The 16,343-nt window shown below is 37.1% G+C and overlaps 1 pseudogene; it reads right to left on the bottom strand.

Annotated features, from left to right (window-relative positions):
- Positions 1-15,062: 15,062 nt before the first annotated feature.
- On the bottom strand, positions 15,063-15,201 carry LOC126010313 (uncharacterized; annotated as a pseudogene).
- Positions 15,202-16,343: the final 1,142 nt, after the last annotated feature.

Genomic DNA, 16,343 nt, shown 5'->3' with positions numbered 1-16,343 from the left:
CAATGTAAGGAGAGAAATATTTGCCTTGGTAATTCCAAAGTTAATTTCTATGTATTACTGATGATGAGTGTCTTGTCATGTGCAATGAAATAAATTATTTTCACCATCTGTCCAGCCTTAAACCCTGGATCCCAGACATAGAATCGACACAGTTCTTCACAACAGCTACAGGAAACAAATCCCATGTGGGACATCCTTAATACCGCTGGGCCACCAACTAGTGCCAGCTATAATATGATATCCTAACAACAAGGAAAATGGGAAACAACTTGACCTAAGAACAGGTTATCCTACCTCACCAGCTAACGATAAGACAAAATCAGAAGACTTGTCACTCTTTGTTCGGTCCAAAAGCCAAGATCGCGATTTACAGATGACTGGCTGCTAGAACCATGACCGGACTGAATATATCTTGAGACCAATAAAAACGCCCTAGTCTAGGGTTTGAACTACGACCTGCACAACAACCATGATCCCCAGTTCCAAAGGTCTGGCAGAGACAATTGCAACGGAATGGGGCTTCTGGAAATACAATGAAAGAAAGGATGGAAACCTAGGATCAGTGCAAAGACCAAGACCACCAACCACAGAAGATGGATTAAAATGACACTGAGGGAACAGAACTTCTAGAACCACAAAGAAAGTCCCACTCCTGAACCTGTGCAGATACTGAGATCTCTAGATACAGCGGTCTTATTTTCATCACCCAGGACAGAGCAGAAGTCTTCCAAACACCAGGAAAGCACCACCGGGAGAGTAAATGAACCTGAATGGAGTCTATAGTTAATCCCATGACAATATACTTCAAGGATGGAGAAACCCCATAGCATTTAGGCCAAGTGAATTCCTTTTCGAATGACCCCAATATTTACTGTGCCAGTGCAGGAGGGGAAAAAAAGGCAAAAAGCACAAAACATTTTTATTTTTTATATATTTTTTCTTCATTTATCATTATATTTTTTAGTTTTATTTACCTATCTACTTTTTGACGATTTCTTTGTTTTGGTGTGGTTATTGAAGTTGTTGTCCCCATTTATATTTATATTTTTTATTTATTTTTTATTTTTTTCTTTTCTTTCTTTAGGTGCTCTGCCATGTTTTTTAACTCAAGACCATGGCTTTTTTTGTGGTGCCTATGGTTATCACTGGAGTGCTCACTGGATATTTGACACTTCTTTTTGTACTGTTGGGGTGTTTCACCTTCTTTTTCTCCTTTGTCTCTCAAACTGATGATGAGAGCCTCTAGAAGGATTCCGCTCATTTTCGGCGTATTAGACTTTTACCCCAGTTTATTACTTTTCTCTTCTTCAAATAAAACCACATAACTTGAACTATCTAGTCCTGCCTCCCAGTTAGAGGGGGAAATATGGGAGGCACCAAGACCAAGACTACTAAGTAGTAAGCTAGGAACAGAGGGGACCACATATTCTCGCAGCCCTGGGTGTGAGGGAGGAGGATATGGGAGGTAGGACGAACACAGAGGTGTAGGGAGGACAAATCGGTGATGGTAACCCCCCTGATTCTATGTAAATATGTACCTATAATATTATTGTCAACAATATGTAAGCCACTACGATCAAAATAAAATGATATAAAAAATAAATTATTTTATTATTTGAAATGACTATTCAGATTATCTACCTATTTTTAAAATAATTTTTATTGAGACCAACGTGAATTACAAGTCTTTCATAGTTGTATTTCATGTGTCTACCTATTTTTAAATTAAATTATTTTTCTATTGAGTTATATAAGTCACACATTTTGAAAAAGTTTGTGAAGTTCTTTAGCTTGATATAGTCCCATGTTTATTTCTTATTTTATAATCTTTGCTTGTAAGTGAGAAATTTTTTTGATTGGTTGGTTTTTTTTGTTTGTTTGTTTGTTTGTTTTGTTTTGGGGACACACCTGGTAGTGCTAAGGGCTTACTCCTGGCTCTGAACTCAGGGATCATTCCTAGTGGTGCTTGGAGGATCACGTGAGATGCCAAAGATCGAACCTAGGTGGGCCCCAATGTAAGATATACATCCTCCCCATTGTATTATCACTCTGGCCCCTTATGCCAGATTTAAGAAAAATATCATTTAAAAAAATAATTGCTAAGAGTAATGTCAGGAACCTCACTTTCTACGCTTTCTTCCAAGAGTTGCATGGTCTCGAGTCTTAATGTTCATATCTTTGGTACCTTTTAACTTGAGCTTTTGATATGATATAAGATATTTACTTTTGCATGTGGCTGTCCAATTTCACCAATAATCTTTGTTGAAGTGACTGTCATTTTCCCAATGTATATAATTGTCTGTATTGCCATAAGTAAATTGACCATAGATAATTTAGCTGTAAGGATACCAGAATCTCCCTCCATTCATACCTCATTATATCCCATCCCCTAGCATATCCTCAAATGTAATTTATCAAAGAAATTAGGAATATTTACTGAGCAAAAAATGATTTCACTGCACGGACTTTTCATCTACCCACTGAATTTCAGAGTATAATTTTCATTTCTTGCTATTACCCTCTCTGTACTCTCTACAGACTCAAACTAAGAGACCTTAACATTACTCTAGAGAATTTACTCAGAAGAAACCCACAAATGCAAATTGCCTTAAAGAATAAGAGCTTACCTTTTTATATATAACAAAAAGTTTTGATATTTTCTTTTGGCTAGAGCATCATTTTTCTTAGGAATGCATTTGGGAATCAAACAATTTCTCTGGTTGCAGCCATCATCTTTATCTTCATCACCATGACTATGCTATAACGTTTTTAGCAACTATTTCTTCTGATTGAATCTTGAAAATGGTTTTTAGAGTTTCACCATCATTTCCTTAATCATTTCCATTTTTCAGGCTTTTATTATGGCATTCATTACTGTCCTTTAGTAGCTGAAATTCAAGACTTGAATTGTATTATCTAGTAACGAAATGGAACAATCTTTCTCCTGAAATTCTTGGGAAGTAGACACTGGTAAAAGGATGAGTTGGGAGGCTTATGTGCCTGAAACTGCACCATGAATAACCTTAGTTCAATAAAAATGCTTATAATAAAAAATGTTTACGATTTTTATAAAGAGATATTCTTAGTTTTGTTGGTTTTATTCCCCTCCAAACCAGTGCTCAAGTAGTTGGGAACTAATCCCAGTGATATTTGGATCAGCTGTGCGATAGTTCAGAGCTTGATACAGTGCTTTCTGGTGCAGTGGTACAGCAGCAATAGGGGCAAACTTGGAAGATCTGATTAGGGATGGGGTGCAATATGGTCCCAGCAATCAAAAAATGATAAAATGATTACACTCATTTGTGGGATATACAAAAAAAGATAGCATGATATAATATCCAGACACAATAGATATGAGAGTTGGGAATACCTGTAAATGGAAGGAAGCTTGTCACAAATAGTGGTTGAGTGATGCTCAAATGCATTGGGCTCACTCTAACACACTCAGCTCACAACTCAGTTGGATTGGTGGTTCAGTGATGGGACCACCACAATGGTGCTGGAGATCACCAGGGCTACCCTAACAGTGCTTGGGACTCTGGGGTCAAACCTGATGTTGCTTGGAATATAATAAAATGTGATACTGGGATGAACTCTAGGTCAGGTGCATGCACTTGGCTACCTGTATCATGTCACTAGCTCCCTTTTTATTAAAATAAACAAAAGTCAACACTGATAGAGCTCAAGGGCTACAAGGGCCACTCCCAGAAGTACTAGGTGGTAGGGAGGAGGTGCGTGGTGCCTGGAATCAAATTCAGGGCTTTGCCTGTGTTAGGCATGTGCTCTACCATCCCAGTGATTTCCTCAAATATCAATTCTTTGTTATCTTACAGCTATTTCTCTAATCTTTATGTCTTCCCTAAAGCATTGGGAGTTGATAGAAAACAAAGAATAAATTTCTTCCCTTAGAGAGAGCAAGACTATTTCTCAATTCAAAGAGAAGAGTTGAATTGTAAATTGGCATTGAAAACACAAGAAAAAAAATTCAATTGCTTTTCTTTAATGTTTACTCTTCTGACTGTAATTATCATACATAAAGCAAAGTTAAGTAGAGTCCAATCTGGAATATATGTGGAGTCAGCTCCAGAAAATGAGAGATGTGCACTTCTCTTCTAAGGTAAAGGTAGCCAAAGACAGTACTGATTTGGTTCCTTGGCATCACACCAAATTAAAAGCAAGTATTCAAAAGTGAGCATTAAAGATAAATACTAGTTGCCAGGGAAAATGGTAAGTCTATAGTCTCTGGAAAGTTAGAGAACAATCCCTAAAGCTATTCACTTAATCCTGCCATACTCTTTCTTGGCAGGAACTGTTTTCACTTGGGTTGAGAATAACCCAGTATGGTGGCAAGTACTGCACTGGCTCTTGTGCCTCACATTTCTTAAAGGGGCCACTTATCACCTGGCAGTTCATACTCTTTAAACTGAGGTGTCTATATCATTATTATTTATGTCAAATCAGCCTTTCTTTTTCCAGGATGTAGACAAAGTCCTAATTTTCTAGTTCTCCTGAGAACTAAACTCTCTTATACCTTACAATGTCTTTTCTTCTTAGAAGTTTGTTGAGATGATTTTGTACAGTTGATAGCTTGACATTTCCTACAGCATATTTTATATAATGCCCATAACCAGTACACCATTAGAAATCCTGCACAAAGGTACCTACAAGCTTAGGAAAGAGAAAAAGAAGTTATTAGATTTACTTATCAGGAGCAGCTGTATACTTTATGCAAGGAAAGATGCTGGGGAAACACGGTAAGCCAAGAAAAAGAGGACTGTTGAAAAGTTAGTCTAGCTTTACCACTACTATTAGGAAAAAGACCAGAATATTACTTTTACCATATCTGTTCGATCCTATAATGGATAGTGACAGAATAATTAGTCATAAAAATACCCCAAACAAAACAAAAGGCACATTGAGTGAAAAATAAAGAGGCAAATGATTTCATTTATATATGATTTTATTTTACATAAAGAAAATTTTAAAGAATATATTAAATATATTAAAACCAACAAGTTTGAAGATTATACCCACAAGACCAACATATAAGTATGCAAATATGTAAATACATCACTTGATAAAAAATGAGAAAATAAAATAAGAAAATAATTTTATTTACACTTTATAGAGACATTAGGAAAGAATAAAATAAAAACATATAGTATAGAAATTATTTATACAATGAGAATTCTAAAATACTATTCCAAGAAATTAAAGATTTGGACTTAATGTTAAACATATCATGTTACCTAATCACAATTTTAAATGACTTTTTGTGGGGGTTTTGGGCCATACCCAGCGATGCTCAGGAGTTAGTTACTCCTGGCTATGAGCTCAGAAATTATTCCTCAAAAAAATAACAAAACAAAACAAAAACAAAAACAAAAAACAAAGAAAGTGGGGCCGGGCGGTGGCATTAGAGGTAAGGTGCAGGCATGGACCACGGTTTGATCCCCCGGCGACCCATATGGTCCCCCAAGCCAGGAGCAACTTCTGAGCGCATAGCCAGGAGTAACCTCTGAGCGTTACCGGGTGTGGCCCAAAAAAAAAACAAAAACAAAAAAAAAAAAAGAAATCACTCCTGGCTTGAGAGACCATATGGAATGCTGGGGTGATCGAACGTTGGTCTGTTCTAGGCTAGCGCGGGCAAGGCAGATGCTTTACCGCTTGCGTCACCACTCCGGCTCCTCCAAATGACTTTTTATCTGCAGAAATAGACTCATATCTATCATATCCCTCTACTTCAAAACTTACTACAGACACAGGGGGTTGGGTTGATGTCCAAAAGTGCCTGTCTAGCATGGATGAGGTCATAAATTCAACCTTGGCAGTACTCCTTATGCACCAAGAATGGTCCCAAAAGTTTGGGAGCAATAGTCCAGAAGATAGGATGTTTGTCTTACATGTGGCTGGCCAAGCTATGTTCATCTCTCACATCACATATCACCAAAAGTGATCCTTGAGTGCAGAGCCAGAATTAAGCCCTGAGCTTCACCAGGTGGTCTACCTTCCCCCAAAAGTGGTCTCAGAAGCTCTGCTTTCTGGGATCCTGAGGTAATAGCAGTGAATGCAAGCAGACACACAATAAGTGTGTGCAAGCTCAATAACTAAAGTGTGTAATGCCACACTGAGCATCACAGCTACAGATGATTGAGCATCGAACCCAGGAGTCTGCCTGTGAGCAAACCCAAGGCCACCACAGGAAGCCCAATGGAGTCTACAACTAGAGTATTACAACAGCTACCACAACCTGGGCTGGAGCAAGGGTAGGGAGGAGTAAAACAAACAGGAAAAAAACTTAGGACAAAACTATCATAGTCAAGACAATGTGAGAGTGACATGATGTGTAGACATATAGACCAGTGGAGAAGAATGGTTCTTCTCCTCTCATTTATAATCAATGGAATTGTCCATGACAACTCAGTGAATAACCTTGTATTTTGCATGTGTGTGATATAGAATAATAATTCAATGAATCAAAATGGAATAGTTAATACTATAAAACTTAAGAAAATAGAAGAACAAATTTGTGTGAGTTTATGCAGCTGTCAGGAGAGATGAAGTCATGAAATTTTCCTATACATGGATGTACACGGAATCTATTATGCTGAGTGAAATAAGTCAGAGAGAGAGAGAAAAACGCAGAATGGTCTCACACCTTTATGGGTTTTAAGAAAAATGAAAGACATTCTTGCAATAATAACTTTCAGACACAAAAGAGAAAAGAGCTGGAAGTTCCAGCTCACCTCAGGAAGCTCATCACAAAGAGTGATGAGTTTAGTTGGATAAATAACTACATTTTGAACTGTCCTAATAATGAGAATGTATGAGGGAAATTGAGAACCTGTTTAGATTACAGGCGGGGGTCGGGTGGGGAGGAGGGAGACTTGGGACATTGGTGATGGGAATGTTGCACTGGTGATGGGTGGTGTTAAAAAAAAAGAAGAAAAAAAAATTTGTGTGAGTTTGGATGAGGCAACGATTTTTTTTTATTTAACCAACTTTATTACATACATGATTGTGTTTGGGTTCCAGTCATGTAAAGACCACCACCCATCACCAGTGCAACATTCCCATCACCAATGTCCCAAATCTCCCTCCTCCCCACCCGACCCCCGCATGTACTCTAGACAGGCTTTCTATTTCCCTCGTACATTCTCATTATTAGGATAGTTCAAAACGTAGTTATTTCTCTAACTAAACTCATCCCTGTTTGCGGTGAGCTTCATGAGACAAGCTGTCCAGCTCTTTTCTCTTTTGTGTCTGAAAATTATTATGAGGCAACGATTTTTTAATGTGATACCAAGGCACAAACACCAGCAATAAAAGAAAATAAACTGGAAATAATTAGAATTATAAACTTTTCTGCTTCATTTCAAGGAAATGAACAAAGAATCCTCCTACAATGGTATAAAAAAAAGTTGTAATCTCTCTACTTGATAATAGACTCTTCTCAGAATATAAAAAAACTTCAAATTGAACAAGAAGAGGAGAAATAATAAAGTTAAAAAGAGGGAAAAGGAATAGGTGGGGCTGGGGCATAGCTCAGGGATCAGGGGAGGAAGCCTGCATGTGCAAGGTCCCAAGTTCAACGCCTAGCAGCGTATGCCCTTCTCAGGCTCACAAAGGTGACTGGTGGCCTGTAAATCCCCTGAGCACTATTTAGTACCCCTCCAATGGAAAAATTAGGTAACAAGCTCAAATAGCTCAACTAGATATTTATTTTATATATATTTTATTATATATGAATATACTTTATATATAAGTATATAAAATATATCTTATTTTATATTTTAAAAGATATTACACAAACACACACTATATATAGCAAAAACAACATAAAAAAGATGGTCAATGTCATTAGTCTTTTGGGAAAGGCAAATAAAAACTATAATGGACTCAAGTACTTCCTATCCACTAGTAAAGCAACTGTGAAAGATTTAAACAGTAACAAGAGCTAGAAGGGATGTGGAGAGTTCTGAACTTTCTTTTATGCTCATGTCAAAGGATGCAGCCACTTGGAAGATAACCTGGTAGCTCCTTAAAAAGCTAATCAGAATTGGAGAGAAGATCTCATGTTCTTCCCGTCTAAAGAACTGAGCTTACCAAGAAGGAATTGAGCATATAGGAAAAACAGGGAAGGGAGTGCTCTTACAGAGAACAGTCCTGAGACCGGAGGGAATAAGACATTTTGGTGGGGGGATAGAACATCCTATGCATGAATGAATTGGTTTGTTTTGCTTTGGGGACATAACTGGTGGTGATCAGGATTCAGTCCTAGCACTTAGGGTTTACTCTTGGTGAGGCTCAAATGACCATAAGGAGTGCTGAAGATTGAACCTGGTTCAGAGTAAGGCAAATGCCTTACTTGAGGTACTAATCACTCCAGCCCTAACCTATAATTAACAATATTATAAACCATGGTGACTAAATAAAATTTAAACATTAAATAAATAAAACATTAAAATGAATTATGATATAGCCCAAAAATTATGCTCACAGATATATCTACTGGAAGATCAAAAATAAATGTCCACATAAAATTTGTGCACTAATATTCATATGACTGCTAAAAACTGGGAGATAATGCCATTTTAGGGTGACAAAAATCTAGTAGAACTAGTGCTGAAGATTGCACAACTTAGTGACTATGTGAACTACATCTACACTAACCTGCCATTTAAATAAACAAAAACATGAAAGAACACAGAGAACAGGATAAATCTCATTTATGAAGATTTCACTTCTGACAGCTTCCATGCTGTCACATGTTCACACTCATTAGCTGTGCTTAGTTGTGCCCTTTTCCTCTTTTTTTTCTTTTTTTTTTTCAAATTTTGAGATTTTAATTTAAGCCATCCATGTGAATCTATGAGATTCACAAACAAGGGTTTTATGTTTTCAGCATACCCGAATCCCGGGACAAGTGGCCCAGAGTCAGGAAGGAAATCACAATGCAATTCATTTAGTCATAGATTCCCAGACAGGAGGCCTCTAGAGATCCAAATCCTTTTTTTCTTTCCACCCCTCAAACATGATGACAGATATTTTAAAACTGATGATAGTTTCCCTTTTAATGTCAGGTTAATATCCTGAAAATAATAATCAATTTAGAAGTTCAAATGAAAAACAAATGGAATAAAATCCACAGACATTTAAATGTACCCTGAGGAATGCCCTTTTCTATTAGCATATTAAGAGTATATATATAAAAAGAATGGTACCTGTGGGTGTATGATGACTTAGGGTAGCATTGCAGCATCCTTCTTTTGAATTGCTCAGAATTCTTTATAACAGCTATTCAGCAATTGTCATAATATCCTCGAGAGTGGGAGGCTTTGTACTAATGGTGCAGTAAAATTGCAGGTCAGAGAAGCAAAGGACACACCTTTACCATGTGAAGCCCAGAGCACAGGTAGGTGTGAAATCCCAACAGTCTACCTAAGAAAGTCTACTTGAAATTGGAATTGAGGTAGATCTTCTGGGACCAATAACCTCTCATACCAATAATAGTTCTGAGTTCCCATTATTCTAGGTTTCCTGGTGTGTCTACATATCCTAAACAGATGGGCAGGATCACACGATATGACTGTTTTTGATAGAAACCGAAATCATATGGCTAACACGTCCTGAAAAAAATTGGATTTGATATTGAAATTTGGACCTTGTGGAATAAAAAAAGTTTTATTTCCTGTTTCCTTTCCAAACCAAACTTAGGAATGTTTCAAGTCTATAAAGAGTGCTTTGAAGTGGATTAATTTTGCATTTGTTAGATGGAATATAATTTGGGCATATTAGAAGGGTCTATTAGAAATGTTTCTTCTAAGCTGATAATTTAATTCAGGCAACATTTTGGACCTCAGTTTACACATTTGGAAAATAGAAGTTTGGAATTATTGATCTTGGGTTCCATGCAAAAATTAGAAGGTTATGATATTTTCCTGCTTAACTAAAGGCACAGATAGAAATGTGTTAAGACCAAGTTCAGGGGCCAGAGTGGTGGTGCAAGCAATAGGGTATTTGCCTTGCATGCGGCTAACCTAGGACAGACCTCGGTTCAATCCCCCGGTTTCCCATATGGTCCCCCAAACCAGGAGCAATTTTTGAGCTCATAGCCAAGAGTAACCCCTGAGCATCACCAGGTGTGACTCCAAAAACAAGCAAACAAACAAAAGACCGAGTCCATCTTATTAACCAGTATGTTCTCTGTGCTTGAATAAATAAATATTTACAATAATTTCTTCATAGTTTTTTGGCAGTGAAACATTAGAGTTGAAATTAAATTTATCATAAAAACCTGTCCTAAATTGATCTGGTGTAGATAGTGGATAAAGAAGCTGTGGTACATCACACAATGGAATACCATGCAGTTGTAAAAAAAATGAAGTTATGAAGTTTATACAGGATCAGATATGGAGAGTATTATGCTGAGTAAAATGAGTCAGAAGGAGATGGAAAGACACAATTATTGTACTCATGATGGGATACATAAAAATCTAATATGGTAGCAATTCCCAAAGACAACAGAGATGAGTGCCAGGAATAGGGAGTCCATGGTAGGAAGCTTGCCACAAAAAGGAGGGGAGTACAGTTAGGGCAGAGAAGGGACCATGATGACTATAGTTGGAACTGATCACTCTGGACAAGAATTGGGTAGTGAACTGTAATAAAGTGATATATATATATATATCCCTTCATAACACATTGTGTAAAAGGAAAACAGAGAGAGAAACAGAGACAGAGACAGAGAGAGAGAGAGAAAACATGTCTGCCATAAAGGCAGGGACAAGAGGATGGGAAGGAAACTGGAGATTTTAATGGTGGTAAATGTGTGCTGCTTAATGGTGTTGGACATTGTATGACTGAAACTCAATCATGGACAAGTTTGTAACTGTGATTCAAATGGAATCTTATGCTGAATTAATTAAATTTACTTTTAAAAAGAATTGATCTGTTGTATTGATATTACAATCTGTTTACTCTGATTATTTACTCTGATTCACAAAACCATATTAAATATGGAATATTTTAAAACACCTCCAGTGAGAAAATTTCTAAAAGGATTGCAAGTTTCTTAGTATGCTTAAAGGGCTACTAAACATAAAGTATTTGGAACTTTAAAAATAATAATAACTGGGGCCAGCGAGGTGGCACTAGAGGTAAAGTGTCTGCCTTGCAAGTGCCAGCCAAGGAAGGACAGCGGTTCTATCCCCCCAGTGTCCCATATGGTCCCCCAAGCCAGGGGCAATTTCTGAGCGCTTAGCCAGGAGTAACCCCTGAGCATCAAACGGGTATGGCCCAAAAAACCAAAATAATAATAATAATAATAATAATAATAATAATAATAATAACTTACATTCTATCAACAGTTACTTCTTTTATTTTTTAAAAATTCTGGGGTCAGGGGCCAGAGTGTTAGCTTAATGATAGGGCATTTGCCTTGCACACAGCAGACTTGGGACAGACCAGGGTTTGACTTCCAGCATCCCATATGGTCTTCAGAGCCTGGTAAGAGCAATTTTTGAGTGCAGAACCAGGAGTAACCCCTTAGCACTATCAGGTGTGGCCCAAAGAACAAACAAAAAAAATCTGGGGTTCAGAGAGATAGTAAAGTGGGATAAGACATTTTACCTTGCAAAGGTGCAGCCCAACTAAATCCACCGCCAGGAGTGATTCCTGAGCACAGAGCCAGGGGTCATTCTGAGAACAAGCCAGATATGTCACCAAAACAAAAAAAAATTAGTTTTCCCCAACATCATCCCTGATTTTATTTTTCCTTAATTTATTTGTTTACAGTAAACTTCTGTTTTTTTTTTTCTTCCCAACATTCCTCCAGAACATTTAAAAGGAGTGACCTATTTGTCTTTAAATTTTGCTTCCAAGGATGTACCACCCAAGAATGAGAATTTCTCATGGAGTTTATATGCCTTTGGGGCATCTGTCTCTGTCTTTAACTAGACAAAAATAGAATAATAAAGTTATGTGTTTCCTTCACACATCTGAATCAAGAAATAGACTCAGACATGCATTTTTCAACTGGTTTTGCCAGCCTAATATTCTGAGAGAATCAGAGTAGACCAGAGGGTCCCAGACTCAAGTAGCTGCCCACTCACCTTGGAACTTGCCTTGCTGACCCATATCCCAATGAGCCAATGACATCAGAGAGTCACATCCTGACTTTGAACAGGTTCCTTAATTTTTGAAAATATTTTAATTTTTCTAAATTTTTTATTGAAACCATTGTTATTTACAAAGTTCTTCATAGTTGAGTTTCAGACATACAATGCTTCAGGGCCAATTCCACCACTAGTGTCAACCTCCCTCCATAAAAGTTCCCTGAGTGTATCCCTGTACAACCATCCCTACCCCCAGCCTGCCAACATAACAGGCCCATTTTAAGTTTTCAGTGTTAAAGTTTGTGTCTCATGATTCCATCGTTGTTGACTTTGGCTTGGATATTTAGTTTTGTCCTTTTTATAACACCAATGCACCTGAGACCACTTGGCCCCTGTTGGACTGACTCCTTTAACAAAGAATTTCTGCAGTAAATTTATTCCATTTTAGATTTTTCATCTATCACCATCAAGAAAGGCCTGGAGGGGACCTGAGATATAGCACTGCGGTAGGGTGTTTGCCTTAGATGCAGAAGGACAATGGTTCGAATCTTGGCATCCCATATGGCTTCCTGAGCCTGCCAGGAGTGATTTCTGAGCAGAGAGCCAGGAGGAACTCCTGAGCGCAGCCGGGTGTGACCCAAAAACAAAAACAAAAACAAAAAGGCCTGGAGTAGGCAGTGGACCCAACAGGCTGGACATGTCCTGGGTGAGGCACATCACTTCTTAAAGCAGAGGTAAAGACAAGTATAACAGAGAAATGGAGCTGGTACGAAACTAGTTTGTTATTCTTAGCAATATAAGACAATCCTTATGGGGTTTTTACTATTTCATATATAGAGCCCATAAGAATAATATGACTTTAGAGGTCAATAGATACAATACTATTCTCCTTAGAAAACAGAAAATGAGTTTTGGAATGTGTTACCCTACTATCTGTTAGCACACAAAACATTAGGGAAAGATTATTTCCCTGGCCTAAGCTGGGCAGATGAGATTCTGCCACGGGAATTTGGAACTGACCCAGAAATGCTCTTCTCACTCAAGTCTGTCCTGGTTTCTCTGCCAGAGGATGTGCGTGAGTGGGTCGACAGTGTTTGGGGCTGGGCGTACTGACACCATGAGTACGTTTGCAGAAATAGAAGAAGAAAAGAAATCTGCTGCAAGAAACCCAAAGTGGAAAGCAAGTGGATGTTACTTGGCTTTCTGATGATACCTGACTTTGAATCTAGTTCTTTAGATCAATATAGTGCTTCTCCCTGAGTCCTAAGTGCACTTCTCTTTTCCACAACAAAACGTTTTCTCTAAAACATTGATTTCACAAGTTTCTGACACAAAGCAATATAAGAACCCCATTATAATGTTCAATGTTCTAAACTCTCAAGAATCTAAATTACCAATAAGAGTACAGAAAATGGGGGCCAGAAAGATACTCCAGTGGGTAGGGAACTCCCCTTTCAAAAACTGATTGAAGTTCTTTCCCTTATCCCTGGCATCACATATGGTCCCACTGCCCCAGTTCTGCTAGGAGTAAACCCTGAGCAAAGCTGGATAAATCAACAAAAAAGAAAAATGTATGTTTTGCTTGACCTTTCATCTTCCTTGTAAATAGAGTGCAATGTCTTTTTGGAAAATAGTATGCTGTCAACAAAATTTGTTGAAAAAATATGCTTGTATCAGTAATAGAAATATGAAATGTTAATTCAGTTAACCTAGTCAATTTCTTTATCAAAATAAAGACAATAAGTATCAAGGGTCCATTACATTATAAGACATGAGGTTTTTGTTATTTCATATACATCTATTAAATTTATTTGGGGAGATTTCAAATGATAAAAATTATTAAAAAGAAATAAAATAAATACATACTCATAACCCATTTAATATAAACATTGATCAATATCATTAAAACCCTATGAATTTCATCTTTAACTACACATCTTGTTCTCACTCTACTATAGCTAGCCAACTTTTAAAGTTGGAGATTACTCTTTCCAAGTATTTATTTATATTTTAGACACATTACACATGCATTTATACATGTATCACTGAATTATTTAAGAATAGTCAGTTGTCAAGTTTGAGGATATGGTGGCTGAGCAGCACTTCATTCCAGATGGCTGTGGGGTCAAGTATATCCCGAATCATGGGCGTCTAGACAAATAGCAGGCACTGCACTCCTGAGCAGCTTGGCTTGGGTTCCTGGTCTCTGCTGACCACCCCATCCTACCCACCATAATAAATCTTGCATTTTTTAAGAAAAAAAAAAGGATTGTGCCATAATAAACTAGAGAAAAGTGTACACCTAGAAATAAATGAAGGTAAGAATGACTTATAAGACAAACCAAAAATGTAAAATCTATTAGATAAAACAAGTAAATTTGCTACATAGAAATATTGTTAGCAGACAAAAACTTTGTAAGGAGACAAAAACTTTGCCTTATAGCATAATACATATATGTATTACATATACATAATACATAATATGCCTTTTGCATAATACAAAAAGAGTGTTAAGAAGAAGAAATGTCTGAAAGTCTTTATACACTAAATACATAAAAACATATGTGATCATTGAACCATCAAATATTAATGACACAATGAAGATTTGTGAGGTAGCTGAGGTACTCACTATTTAGAAAGTATCAGTTTGGCCAACAATGACTATGATATCTGCTATACAAGAGGTACAAAATAAAATCCATAGTTATCATCAGGTTACATAGTATGCTTTAACTGTTTGAGGGAGTAAGAATGTATTTTAATTCCAGTTACCTTCTGACTGTTGGTCTACTTTGCTCAAATACTTAACTCTTGTTCTTGCAAGCATATCTATAAAAGAAAGAGTACCTGGTTTGAAGATTCAGGCAGTGTTATATTTCAATTCTGCCAAGAACCTCTCTTCATTGTGTCTATCTACCTCATATCTTTCTTTTTTTATTTTTTTTTCTTGGAGAGTGCGAACACAGTCCCCACTACCACAAATTATGCAGTCAAGTTTCCCACATTTGGGGAAATAGCAGGGGTCAGCACACCAGAGTGCAATGGGTGAGCCTCGCCTTGGGGAAACCACCTTTGTGGTAAGTATACTTCATATCTTTCACCTTGCTATTTTTGCTGTGATTTTATTTGATTTAATAAGCCATGTAATTTTGCCATCTTTTCTTGTTCCCTGAGACTTTATTCTGTGATCTCTTGGACATCTTTTACCTGTTATTGTGTTTATAGACTTCCATTGCACAACGGTAACTTCCCACATAATATTGTATTTTCAAGTTTTTTAACCTAGATATAAGTACATATTCATCTTCAACCTAATATTTATAAATATTTCTGAGATTCTTCTTTAGGAGATTATATAGATCAATTTTACTTATTTTACAGATATATACTTACAGCCTTTATTCATAAATTCCTCTGTTGATCTAATGCAAATTATTTTCATATTCTAAAATATTGTAATAAGTGCTGCTGTGAATATACTTGGCCCTTGGACATGTGTAAAAATTGTCCTGAATAATATACCTTAACCTGGCTCACTCTGTTCTCAAAAGAGATATTAGCCAAGCCATGAAAAATTACGGGTACACCAGCCACACAGCTGAAAGCTGGGAATCTCGGTAAAAGAGGATGAGCCAAGTCTCTGCCCTTACTCAAATCACACCAGCTGTACCCATAAGCCACAATTGCTGCTTCACCAATGGCTCTGCTTCACCACTCATCTACAGCTCTCTGCAGAGAAACCAATCTGACCAAAACTCCAGGCATGCTAATATTTGGACCGACATTTTTTAGAATGAGTGTAAATACCCTCCCCTCACCTTCTTGTATTTCTGGAAGCCCTAGCAGCCAAAAGCACACCCCATGAAAGCTTCAGTATCAGAAATAGTGCTTTGAATTCCTGGACCTTGAGGCCACATTTATTGCCATGCAAAAGCTCCAATTTTTTTTAAATATTTTCATTTCTGTAGAATCACACCAATTTAGATGCCAATGTGTATCTGAAGCCACCCAATGTTCAGAAACAAAAGAAGTAACAGAATGATCAGCTAGCAACAAGGGTTTACTAAATCTCTGACAATGACAATGACTTAATGGCCTCATTGCTAAATACAATAATTTTCACCAATATTCTTGTTGCTGCACTCTTCTTTACTTTCTTCTTTCTTTCCCTTTAAAATAATTTCACTCCCACTTACTGGAAATAAATGTATTATGATTAGATTATGT

Source organism: Suncus etruscus, chromosome 5 (assembly GCF_024139225.1).
Source record: "Suncus etruscus isolate mSunEtr1 chromosome 5, mSunEtr1.pri.cur, whole genome shotgun sequence".
Classification (NCBI taxonomy): Eukaryota; Metazoa; Chordata; class Mammalia; order Eulipotyphla; family Soricidae; genus Suncus; species Suncus etruscus.
The sequence above is the reverse complement of the archived record's forward strand: the minus strand, read 5'-3'. Positions and strand labels throughout refer to the sequence as shown.